Here is a 12,792-nt window from a genome sequence, read left to right on the forward strand (position 1 = left end):
CGTTGCACTCGAGCTTGAAGTGGCCCATGTCAGCGGGGAAGGCAAGGATGGGGGTGGAGGTGATGGCGTCCTTGAGGGCACGGAACGTGCGGTCCTCGTTGCAAGAGGGCTAGCAGCTCTCTATGCTGACTAAGCTCGTGGGGCCAAACTCTCCTAAAACTTCACTTTCTCTCTAGACTTTGCTCGACTCTCGATCCTTAACTCCGCATGGTGAGTTCTCCGGGATTTCCGCAAGGTCCGGGCTCAACAAATCCACTACCCACTCGTTGCAGGCTAGATTGTTGCCCTTATTCCTACTGTTGGAATTCCACTCACTCACACCCTCTCTAGCACGTCCTAGCATGTTAGAGAATTTGGGGGAGGGGAGAACTTCTTTTCAAAAATCTGGTATGTACAGGATTATAAGAAATAATTATTTTTAGAAAGAATAGATGGGGAATATTGGTACCATATGGCACCTGGGTACCTTATTAGGTGAAATAATAAAAAGGGTAACAGCAGCAATAAAAGAATATCAATCAATAACTGAAATGATGGTGAAATATGAAAATAAAAGGAAATAAGCGATTTCTCAACGGATTCATGGAATTAAGATCCGAAATTGGAAATGTAGCTGAATAGAACTATTACGCAGCCGATAAGCATTTTTACCGATTTATTAGACGCCGTGGGAACGAGTGAGGCTAGAATTCTGGATTGCCGCTTGAGGTTCCCACGCCTGCACATACTCGTGACCTTCCATGCCTAACCTGTCCAATGCAGAACTCCGTCAAATCTCGACTGATTGGGGCATTCTTGGTATCGTCAGAATCGTACGAATTAGGACTATTTTTAGGTACCAAATTCCGTACCGAGTTGTCACATGAATGGAAGTGGTTTTATAGTCGTGAAAACGGGTATCCGAGCCGGTGCTGCACGTGGGCGATTATCCCACCTACATTGTCTGGTCCCCAGGCCCATGCCTTTGTCTTGTGGGTTAATGCGTGGAGGGGGCAGGCTATCTCCGAGAAATCTTTGATGAACCAGCGGTAGAAGTTGACAAACCCCAAGAAGGACTGCACCTCTTTGACCTGAGTTGGGGTCAGCCAGTCAAGGACTCCACAGATTTTCACTGGATCCATTGCGACACTGCCCTTGGCAATGATGAGGCCGAGATATTCGATTCGGGTCCGCTCGAACTTGCACTTCTCCGGCTTCAGGAAGAGCTTCTTTCTTCACAGCGTTTCCAGAACCTCATGGACAACCTTCCGGTGTTCTTCCAGGGTAGCAGTGAAGATCAGGATGTCATCCATGTAACAGATGATGACCTCCTGGTCGATGAAGTCTCAGAGTATGTCGTTCATGGTCTGGAATGTTGCTGGGGAGTTGCATAGGCCAAAGAACATGACAGTAGGCTCAAACAACCCCCAATTGGTCGAGAATGCCACTTTCCATTCATTGCCGTCCTTGATGCAGATGTTATTGAACCCCCAGTGGAGGTCTAGCACCGAGAAGTACTTGGTGTTTCGGAGGCGCACAAGGACATCCGAGATGAGGGGGAGGGGGTATGAGTTCTTCACCATGATCTCGTTGAGCTTGCAGTAGTCCTGGACCAGGCGTAATGACCCATCCTTCTTCTTGACGAAGAAGACTGGCGCCCCCATCAGGGACTTGGACAGCCATATGCGTCTGTTCTGCAGGTTCTCACAGAGGAACTCATCTAGTTCCTTCTGTTCTGGCCTTGACAGGGGGAAGGTCCTCCTTCTCAGGAGTTTGGCCTCTGGTGCCAGGTCTATTGCATGGTCCCAAGGCTTCCGCAGAGGCAGCTGGTCGAAAGCCTCCTTCGAGAATACATCTCGGAAGTCCTGGTACTGCTCTGGCACCAGTGCCTCAAACTGTGCAGGTTCTGCCTCCGGCTTGCGGGCTTCCTGGGCCATCTGCTGTGATGGCATCATAGTCGCTCTTAGCTCATGTCCCCACCCCAGGGGAATGATAGCGGCGTAGATCCCGTCCCTGGGCTCTATCGCAGGGTCTGAGTCGGCTCACGCTTGTATCGACTGGCAGGATGTCAGGCAGTGGGACTGTCAGGGCATACACCCTGACCTAGCCCATACCTGCATCCACACCTGCACTTGCACCTGCACCTGCACCCACACCCGGCTGTTGCACTTCCTGCACGCGCCCTGTGCCGGACGCTCAGTGCGGCCGGATGGCCCGGACCCCGGGTCTCGGGTCTCATGTGACTTCCGGATATCTCCGGAAGTTTTCGATCTATTGTGGCCACTGTGGGAAGATGAGAAGTTAACTTCCTTCTCATCTCTGACCCACAGTAGGATTGTGCCCTGGATAGGGCTGGCCAGACTTGAGGCTGTGGGCCATAGGGGAGGGTCATGGGGACCCGGGAGTTGTCCCCTGACAGGGACATGGTGACTTTCTGCTGTGTCCAGTCCACTTCCGGGTTGTGGTGTAGCAGCCATGAGTGTCCTATAATGAGGGACTGCCTCCCAAGGTTCGTGACGGCCTGCTCCATGTGTCGCCCGAATGTCAGGAGGGCCTCTAGCTCCTCGGTTATGGCTCTGTTCTCATTTGGGGTTCCATTGACGTTGCACACAGGGATGGGCTGGGGAAGTGGGGTCGTCTTGAGCCTGTGTTTTCTGACAAACTCGGGGCTCACAAAGTTCCCTGTAGCTCCAGAATCTAGGAGCGCTGACATGGAGATGGTGGCAAGGGAGGTTAAGGCAGTTAGCTTTACAGTGAGGTTGAGGGATCTGGGAGGCTGCTTGGACAACACATAGATGGCAGGCAGCAGGACCGCTACCTCCGGCGCCATTTCTGGGGCTTCTCTGCCCTTGCTGGTTGAGGACACATTTTTCCTCTTCTTCTTGGCGATGACTCGGTGGAATTTAGATATCGGCGCTGGGTTAGGCACCTCACAGTATCTACACAAGCTAGTACTATCGCCTGCAGGTGGCCGGGGCGCATCCCTCACTGGTCGCCTTCCTGAAAATCCTCCTGGGCCTCTGCTTCCTGCCCTTCTCCCTCTGTCTCTGGTTCGTCTACCAGCCGTCTCCTCAGCCCCTCCATGAGTGCCCTAAGGTCTTCAGGGTGCATCCATCTGGCTCAGCGGGTTTTCGGTTGCAGGCAATCCCACGTGATGTGCCCTGGTGCATTGCAATTGTAACACAGCCCGTTTCGCCTCTGGTTGATCCTTGAGCAGTCGAGGTCCATGGGCTGTGGCCCTGCTCCTGCCGTGGGGCAGGGTGCGGGGGGCTGGGGTGCAGCGGCGGTGGGTAGGGGGCATGGCTGCGGGAGAGTGGTAGGGCCCTAGTGGGGGTCTCGCAGGTGAGAGCGGGGGCCTGATGGGGGGCCAAGCAGGGTTGCATCACCTGGAAAGATACGCTGCCACTGGTTGTCGAGGAGGGTGGCCTCGCATTTCCACTCAGCCCAGGTCATTGGCATGGGGCGGAGGTGGTAAATGCTCTCATGGAGCCAGGAGTTGATCGCCTGTTCAAAGCGATCCACTAGCCCCACGTCCCCTAGCCATGAGGTGGGTCCAAGGATCTCAAACTCCTGGATGATCTTATCCATGGAGTTGCTGCCCTGCCGCAGAGTGGCCAGCTTCTGTCTGGCTGTGGCCTCACAGTTCGGGTCCTGGAACATGGTGTCGAGTTCCGTGTTGAACTTGTCCATGGTGAGCTGGGGGGAGCCCGTCATCAGTAGCGTGATGGTGCACTGCGTCGCCCACGCCCCCACAGTCCCTCCCTTCATATAGGACAGGACAAAGAGGATCTGGGAGAGGGCGTTGGGGAATTCCGCTGCTCGGACATGGAAGTATATGCTGCATTTGGCCTTGAAGTGGTCAAGGTCTTCAGCTGCTCCAGAGAAGGCAGTGGGGGGGGGGGGGGGGGCAACTTTAGGCGGTTTGGGTCTGGGGGTGGGTGTGGGTGTTGGTGCGGGAACCAGTGCCGGTGCAGGCATGGCTGGGGGCTGGTTTTGAGCTTGGCTCTCTACAATGGCTTGGAGCTCTTGGAATTGGGACAGCAGCTCATCATACTGCTCTTCGGTCACCATGGCGGGGGAGGTGGGGGAGATGAGGTTGAAGCCTTCTTCTGCTGTCAGGGACAGCTCCGAAAGCAGTGAGGTCCTGGTGTGTGGGACTCGGTGGGACAAATAGCGGCTATGCATAGCAGTGATCCCATCGCGGGGTGAGCGTCCCCGACCACTTAGTCTGAAGTGGGAATGTGAGTTATCATTAAAGGGGAGGGCTACACTACTTGCCTGAAGTGGGTATTGTATCTCAGCTGGTGGCACACCCTGAGTTGGTCTTTAGTGTTTATACAATAGTAGAAACAGTAAAGAACCACTCAGTAGTCACATGACTATCTATAAAGCGAAGATTGAAAGAAACAACCCACAACACAAAACACAACACTCCCCCTCAATCTAGCTCCACCTTCTAAGTCCCAGTAATTCACATTGCTCCTGGTGAAGATCGCTAGGGAGTGCCTTGGTTAGAATATCAGCACAATTACTCCTAGATGCAACCCATTCAATCCTTAAGTTTCCCAAGTCCACCTGGTCCCTAACCCAGTAGTACTTGGTGTCTAGGTGCTTCATCCTCCCATGATGTTCTGGATTTCTGCAGACCTTGATGGTAGATTGATTGTCCATCTTTAGGGGGAAGCAGGCTTGAGGATAACCAAGTTCTTGAAGCAAGTGTGACATCCAAGTCCCATCTGAAGCCCCAGCATTTGCTGCAATCAGTTCTGCCTCTGTAGTGGACTTGGCCACAACATCTTGACGTCTGCTAGACCAGTTGACACAGGATGACCCAATAAATGAGGCATAGCCAGAAGTGGAGCGAGCCTTCTCTGTGTCACCAGCATAGTCAGAGGCAGTAACTCCCCCAGAAACAGAAGGTCCAAATTCCAAACAAAAGTCCAATGTCCCCACCAAGTACCTAAACACCCTCTGAACTGCGTGCCAGTGAATCTTGGCTGGACAAGAGTTGAAGCGACTCAGAAGTCCCACAGCATATGCAATGTCAGGTCTGGTACCAATGGCCAAATACATAAGGCTCCCAATTGCACTCAAATATGGCACACCAGTCATAAACTCCTTTTCCTCCTGAGACATGTCCTCAACTTTTGAAAGTGTGATTGAGGGGTCAAGGGGAGTGACAACAGGTCTGGAATGCTGGTGATTGAAGCGTTGTATGATGTCCAATGTATGTTTACGTTGGGAGAGCCAGATCTTTCGTTGTGGGCGATTACGATGTACTTCAAGTCCCAAGATGTAACTGAGCTCCCCGCATTTCAAATTTGGACTTAAGCTCAGCTTTGAGTGAAGTCAGAGCTGCCAAATCGTTGCAGGCTAGAGTGAGGTCATCAACATAGACTGGAATAATCACTTTGACCTTGTCCTTTGCCCAGACCCAAATTGAATTATCACTGGGACATCTCTTGAAGCCTAGAGCAGTGAATGTCTCATGTAGTTTTTGATACCACTGGCGAGGGCTCTGTTTCAGGCCATAGAGTGACTTCTTCAAGTGGCAGACCAGATTCTTCTTCCCAGGTTCCACAAACCCTTCAGGTTGGACCATATAGATATCTTCTTGGAGGTCACCATTAAGGAAAGCAGAGGAAACATCCATATGGTGAATTTCCAGGTCTTCAATGGCAGAGATGGCAAGGATGGCACGAAGGGAGGCAAATTTGGTAACTGGAGCAAAGGTCTCAGTGTAATCCAAGTGTGGTTTCTGGGAGAATCCTTGTGCTACGATCCTAGCCTTGTACCTTTCGATAGATCCATCAGGGTTCTGCTTGATTTTGAATACCCACTTTGATCCAACTGGTTTTCGTCCCTTTGGAAGTGGCACCAAATCCCAAGTGTTGTGAGAGAGCATTTGAGTGTATTCCTTTAGTGCTGCCTCATGCCAGAGGGCCCAATCATCACGTGTTTTTGCCTCTTTCATTGATTTGGGTTCTACTGTTGAAGTGGCAAGGGCAAACTCAACCATCTCTTCAAGGGACAAGGCCTTGTTGGACTGTGATTTGGCCAGAAGTGAAGCAACAGGGGCCATAGCAAGTTCATCCTCTGATGAATCTTCCTCATTGGGCTCCTCAGCACCAGACTCAGAGGATTCAACATCAGGGGTTGACTCTCTAGCTTCCCACTTGCTCACTGGGGGTGAAGGGGTAGGTTTGACTTTCCACCACTCACCAGGTGGCTTGCCAGCATTAGAACGAGTTGTCCTGCGAAGAGTGGAAGGGCCAGGTGAAAAGGAAGGAGTACCAGAAGGAGAAGGTGATGGAGAGGGAGGATCAGGAGAAGGAGAAGGAGAAGGAGAAGGAGAGGGAGAGGGAGGAGGATTTGGAGGTGGATTAGAATCAGTGGCAGAGGTCAAGATGTCAATGTCATCAAGTGAGGGAGTGAAGCGATTATCAGTTGGCTTATCTCCCCCTGACTCTGGCACTTGGTTCGAAGATATAGGGTGATATAGAGCATTGTAATGGCTCGTTTTTGTACCAGGCATTGTACTTTCATCAAAAATCACATCCCTCGAAATTAGAGTCTTCTGAGTGGATGGATCATAGAGTTTCCAGCCTTTGAAGTCTGGAGGGTATCCAATGAAGATACACCTTCGAGATTTCGATTCAAAACTTTGGCATTTGTTCTTTTGGATATGGGCATAAGCTTGACAGCCAAAGACACGAAAATGTGAGACTGAGGGCTTGCGATTGAACCAGGCCTCATATATTATATCTCAGCAGGATACCTCAGTCTGAGTTGCACTTTAGTGTTATTACAATAGTAAGAACAGTATATACAAGAGGAGACTTGCCTGAGTTGCACTTTAGTGTTATTACAATAGTAAGAACAGTAAAGAGCGACTTGGCAGTCACATGACACTATATGGAGCACAGATTGAATAGAAAATGAAGAGAACTAACTACAACATCATATGGTGTTACATCCTTCAGAGCAGATGAAGGAGAGCGATTTAGGACATGGATGAAGGCCCCCAATGCATCTCCCCAGAAAGAACCAGGGAGGTGTGCTTCATTCAGCATAGAGGTGATCCCCTCATCGAAAATACGATTAGTCCTTTCAGCCACTCCATTCTGTTGAGGTGTACCAGTGGTTGTATGCTCTCTAGCAATCCCATGAGCCTTGAGGAAGTCGTCCATCTCCCTACTCATGTACTCCCCCCCTTTGTCATCCCTGAGTGCCTTAAGTGGGAAACCAGTCTGTTTCTCAGCTAAGGCCTTGAACTCCTTGAAGGCAAGGAATGCCTGTGATTTATTGTGGAGCAAGTAGACTGTTCTATAGCGAGAGTAGTCATCAACAAAGCTAATCCAATACCTGTGCCCTTGTGGAGTTTGGACTGAGACTGGACCATGGAGGTCTGAGTGCACAAGTTCCAGGGGTTGAGTTCTCCGATTAGAGGCAGTATGGGGAAAAGGAAAGCGATGTTGCTTGCCAGCCAAGCAAGGTTCACAGACTTCAGGAATGGGGGTGGGGTTATGGATTAGGAGGTCCCTCACAAACTTGCCAGATACCAGCTGCTTGAATCGATCCTGTCCAATATGACAAAAACGTTGATGCCAGAGTTCAGGGGACAAGGAAGAAGATGAGGCCTTAAGAGCTGAAGCTTGAATGTCTGTGGAGCCATCCAGCAAGGCAGTGTTGTCCTCTGAAACTGAAGCTTGAAACAAGAATTGGGAATTTTGAGTGAAGTTCATTGTTGATTTCTTGATCACAACTTCAAAATCCTTCTTTCGAGTGAGAGTGAAGACAGAGAGGAGGTTATTGGCAAGGAGGGGGACATGGAGGACATTGCTGAATTCAATGGATTGCAGGGATCGTCCATTTTTGACTGGGTTAAAGACAATTGAACCCACACCTGCAGCATAGATTACATTATTGTCTGCAAGACGAACAGGGACTCTACAGGGTGTGTAGGTCTTAAACCATCCACGATTTGGGGTCATGTGGGAAGTGGCACCTGTGTCTGCAATCCAATAATCTGGTAAGTCAGCAGGAGTAGAGAGGGCACATGCATTTCCAGCGAACTCCTGAGGTCTAGGATGGAGAACACTTGGTTGCCTCTTCCTAATCATCCTCTTCAACTGCTCCATGAACCAGCAATTTTCCACCTTAGGTGCACCCCTGGCATCACCCAAGTTGCCATTTAGGCAAAAGCCAGATATTAATTTCTTGGCCTGCTTCATTGATTGGCAAATGGTCTCATGTGCACCCCTGGTAACACACAAGAGGCAGTGAAGGGGGATGGAAGTGGGACTAGTGGACCAGAGAGTGTTGACTTTGGAGTAGAAGTTAAAAGCGCAGGAAACGATCGAATAAGCGAAGCGCTCGGCGCGAAAAGTAGACAGCAGCGAGAGCGTCATGCGAGGTATGCTGGGCGCAAAAAGCAAAGCGATCCAAGCAGTGTATGACCCAGTAGAGCGAAAACGAACTGGGCACAGTGTAGGTAGATCCAGACAGCCAGAAGTGGTTGTGGCCCCAGTTGTGGCCCAAAAAACGATGTGTAGCGCCAGCAAAAGGGCAGCGATCGATATGAAACTGAGCGAACTGGGTAAACGACGTGCATTGAGCATTCTGGGTGAATTTGAAGCGATTCTGAGAGCGCTGTGATGTGGTAGAGTCGAAATGATGAAAAAATGATGTAGCGGCATCAAATCTGTGGCGATCGTTACGAAAACTCGCGGGGATGTAGGGTGTTATGCGAACTATCCTGTGGGTGTGCGGCGAAGCGATTCGTGCAGCGACTGAGGCGCTAGAGCGAAGTTGAGGAGACAGAGACTCAAAAGTCTGTCAAAAAGCGAAAAATCGATGATTTTCGAAAACTCTTCAGAGAAGAGGGCTCATAACCTATTGTATCTCAGCTGGTGGCACACCCTGAGTTGGTCTTTAGTGTTTATACAATAGTAGAAACAGTAAAGAACCACTCAGTAGTCACATGACTATCTATAAAGCGAAGATTGAAAGAAACAACCCACAACACAAAACACAACACAAAGTCAGGGGGAGATTACTCATCCAGCGATTGCTTCACTCCCCTGTCTGACAGCATATCTGATCTTTTGACTTCTGACACTGTCTCCAACCCTCCACCTGTCCATCACCCTCCTTCACCACAACCACAACCACTGTTATGGGAATGGACCTAGAATCTTATGGTCCGTGACTATAGACAATCAAACCTTAGCCCCTTCAACTTTATTTCTTTGTCAAACCCCATGCCAAGCTTTCCCACTGGGTTTTGGTGCTGGCTGGGGGATTTGTTGAGTTTCAAGGGACTTCCTTTGACCATTATGATTTTTATATTAGACAGTTAGAAGTCATATGATGTATAAGGCAGATGCCGGAACTGTTCTCTTTATCAAATATACAATCTCAGACTATCACTCAGTGATTGTAACTGTCATCCCAGTGTGCCACCACCTGTAAACCTTCCCTGTAACATCTGACTTGGTCCATATTGATGTCTACATCAATATTCTTACAATCCATGAGGAAACCTCAACGACCCGGTGAGTGCTCAGACACCGGACCTCACCCTTCCTGCTCCCACCCCCCCACTGGGTGGTTGAGCTCCCATTCCTACCCTTCCTGTAGTACCCTACCGAGTCCTACAACCCTTCCTCCCTTCTTGGGAGGGAGAAGTGACCCAGGCAGCCCCAGGATGCCTGGCCACATACCCACAGGCCCAAATTCCCACGGTCACTCACTACCGTGCACTGGTCAACCAACCTGCCTGTCCCAACAAATCCCGCTACCGGTACGCTCCCTTGAGCGCCAAGTAACCGATAGACAACCACTGGGCTACTCCCTCAAGGAGTGCCAACTACCCACGCTACCGGTACGCTCACATGAGTGCCAAGTCACCGCTAGCCAACTGTTAGGTGGCTCCCTCAAGGAGCCCCCATCATACCCGCTGCTGGTACGCTCCTTGGAGCGCCAAGTTGCCACTAGCCAACTGTTAGGTGGCTCCCTCAAGGAGCCCCCATTATACCTGCTGCCGGTATGCTCCTCGGAGTGCCAAGTTACCGTTAGCATGACACCACACCCGCTGCCGGTACGCTCCTCAGAGTGCCAAGTTACCGTTAGTACACCCGGTCTCAGATCTCCTCCTGCTCTCCCTTCAACAGCTACGCAGTCACCTCTATCTGTGAGCAGAACGGCTCAGGTTGGGTTCCCCGGAACCCATTCCTGTAACATTGGTGCCCCAACCCTGGTCGCACCAGCATCAAACTCAATTGTGCGACCTCGAGCTCACACACAGGAGGATTACTCATCTAATTTGGGTGCCGTCAACTCAGACTACCAGCATTCCACCATCCCACTAAAGCGCGCGTTAGATGAGTTTTCATCACCACGGAGATTCTATTATGAGCGCGTGCCTATGGACTTGCTACATGAGTGGCAACAGCTGGGCCCAGACGACATAGAGGTTCAGTCATTCCGCAAACTGGCTACAGACTCCTCAACCTCTTACCGCATCATGGACGAGCGTGGTCAACAGCTGATACTGATCCTTCAAGTGATGGACCGGTTCACCCAAACCATCTCCAACTCCAATCTCATCCCTGCCATGTTCAAGGCAGACCCAGGACAGATCATCCTTACGACATTGATCACATTGGGCTGGACCGAGTTAAGCACTTTACATCGAACTTGGAACTATTTACAGCGAAAACTAGCTGATTTCGTTCTACATTTCAAAAGTGTTAAGGAGGCCCTTGTCCTCACGCAGTCCCGAGCAGCGAGCTCCCGTATCGTCACAGCCAACCCCTCATTCGTACCAGTACGACCTTGTACACCTGAGGTCGTTGCGATATCGCCCACTGCAGTGAAATTGGAGTTGCCCTCACTGTGCCCGTCCTCAGCACCAGATGGTCCAGTTGCAGCTTGTACATCCAATACAACACGTTACTATAGCAGCTCAGCTTATAGGCACTCCTGAGTCGAACTGTAGTGTTAATACACAAGTAGTAACAGTTAAATACAAGTGAGACTTGCCTGAGTCGAACTGTAGTGTTAATACACAAGTAGTAACAGTTAAAGTTCGACTCTGCAGTCATGTGACTATATAGAGAGAAGAATAAAAGAGAAACAAAGGAAACAAGAGGTAGATAGACTACAACAGTTACAACAGCCCGATGCCCCGTTCTCATCAGATGACCACTCCTGTGCAGCACTCTCTGGAGCCGGGACACCCAACAGTGCAACTTCGTCCAGTCGCGGCACAATTGTCATGCACAGGGTACTTCACTAGCCCAACCTGTAGCAAGGCAGAATCGTTGTCATTGCCGGCACAGTTGGATCACCCGATTGCATCTCCACGACAATCACTTGGGCCAGTGTCCCCGTTCGGGCTGCCTCGCTTGGTTATGGCCCATTCAACAAACACAATGGCTGCCATTAGCCCATCATGTCGCAAAGTCGAACCATCACTTTCGCCTGTTCAGGCAAACCTCTCGACTAATAGCTCACAAGGCCTGCCTGGGCTGTCATACTCGCTCAAATTGCTGCAATCAGACGTGTCCTGTCTATCTGGTACAACAAACCTTGGTGGTACGGCACGACACATAGCGGAATCGACGTTCCCGAATATCCAGATGGGCCCATCGTCAGTTCTTTCGCAGCATCCACTGGGGCCACGTTCATCAGAGCCAGCATGCCCAATCAGCTTGACACCTTCCATGGCCGAGTTAACATCACGATCTGGCCAGCTGGTTTCCCTCACTGGTCCCTCACGGTGTCCACCTGAGCCAATACACTCAGAGGAGCTGCATCGCTTGGTCATGGCCCGGTCATTGAGCACAACCTACGCTATTAACATGGTGTGTTATATAGTTAGATCAATGCTCCTGATTGCCCTGCTGGATTCACCAGTCATACCCTCATGACGTCATCTCAAACCATCCTGCTTACATGTGCCGGATCACTCAGTCGTGGTCAGCTTGCCAAGTGCGGCACTTTCCAGCAGCTCGACCCTCCTGTCAGGTCGAATGGCTACTCCTATGTGGCACTTATCTGAGCTGGCACGTCCAACTAAGCCGTTTCGTCCAGTCATGGCCCATTCTCCAGGAGTGATCCATTGCTCCCACAATCTGTCATGTTACCTAGTCGAACTGAAGTCAATGGGACGACCGGAACGCCTGGTCACACCTTCATGGAACCCGCCCAGGTGGTTCCCCATCGGTCTTTTGTGGCAACCACCAGAGTCGACAAGTTCAGATGAGTCGCGTCGCTCAGATGTGACCTCTCCATCGAGTATGACTTGATACACCAGCCTAGTGTTGTGGTCAGACCATCTGCTCCTAGAGAACAGGCCTATGGCTACTGGCCATATGGTGTAGTGGTTAACACCTCCAAATATATGTTGGATGGTCCTAGGTTTGAATCCTGGTGTGGCCTCTTTTTCAGACTACAATACCTAGCGCGTCGTGTTGTCAATTCGACATTATCGCTAGTCCAGTTACACTTGTGTCACGCCATCGAGCCGGCGCCCTCACTGGCCCAGTTGGTCCCTTGGGTCACTATTTTGCACTGTACTCCCGAGTCGCCAGACCCCTTGACCGATGACCCATCGAGCATGATGCAACTAGACGGCCCGACACTCTTGTCCGTTTTGTTGGGCCATCCGGCAGCTTACTCCCGTCACTCTCGTGGGCTGGGAGGCTGGTATGATCCGTACCATCCAGTCAGTGCTGGATCACCACAGGCGCTCAACAAAGTTTTCCGCTGTGAAGTCATCATGTCTAACCCCCAGCTGGGTGGAAC

The 12,792-nt window shown here is 50.8% G+C and overlaps 1 non-coding gene across 1 annotated transcript; it reads left to right on the forward strand.

Annotated features, from left to right (window-relative positions):
* The first annotated feature begins 12,353 nt into the window (after nucleotides 1–12,353).
* EI90DRAFT_t114 lies at nucleotides 12,354–12,426 on the forward strand. Its single transcript has one exon. It is a non-coding gene; the product is annotated as a tRNA-OTHER (tRNA).
* Nucleotides 12,427–12,792: the final 366 nt, after the last annotated feature.

Source organism: Cantharellus anzutake (assembly GCF_015039405.1).
Source record: "Cantharellus anzutake strain C23 chromosome Unknown EI90scaffold_17, whole genome shotgun sequence".
In the NCBI taxonomy this organism is placed as follows: domain Eukaryota; kingdom Fungi; phylum Basidiomycota; class Agaricomycetes; order Cantharellales; family Hydnaceae; genus Cantharellus; species Cantharellus anzutake.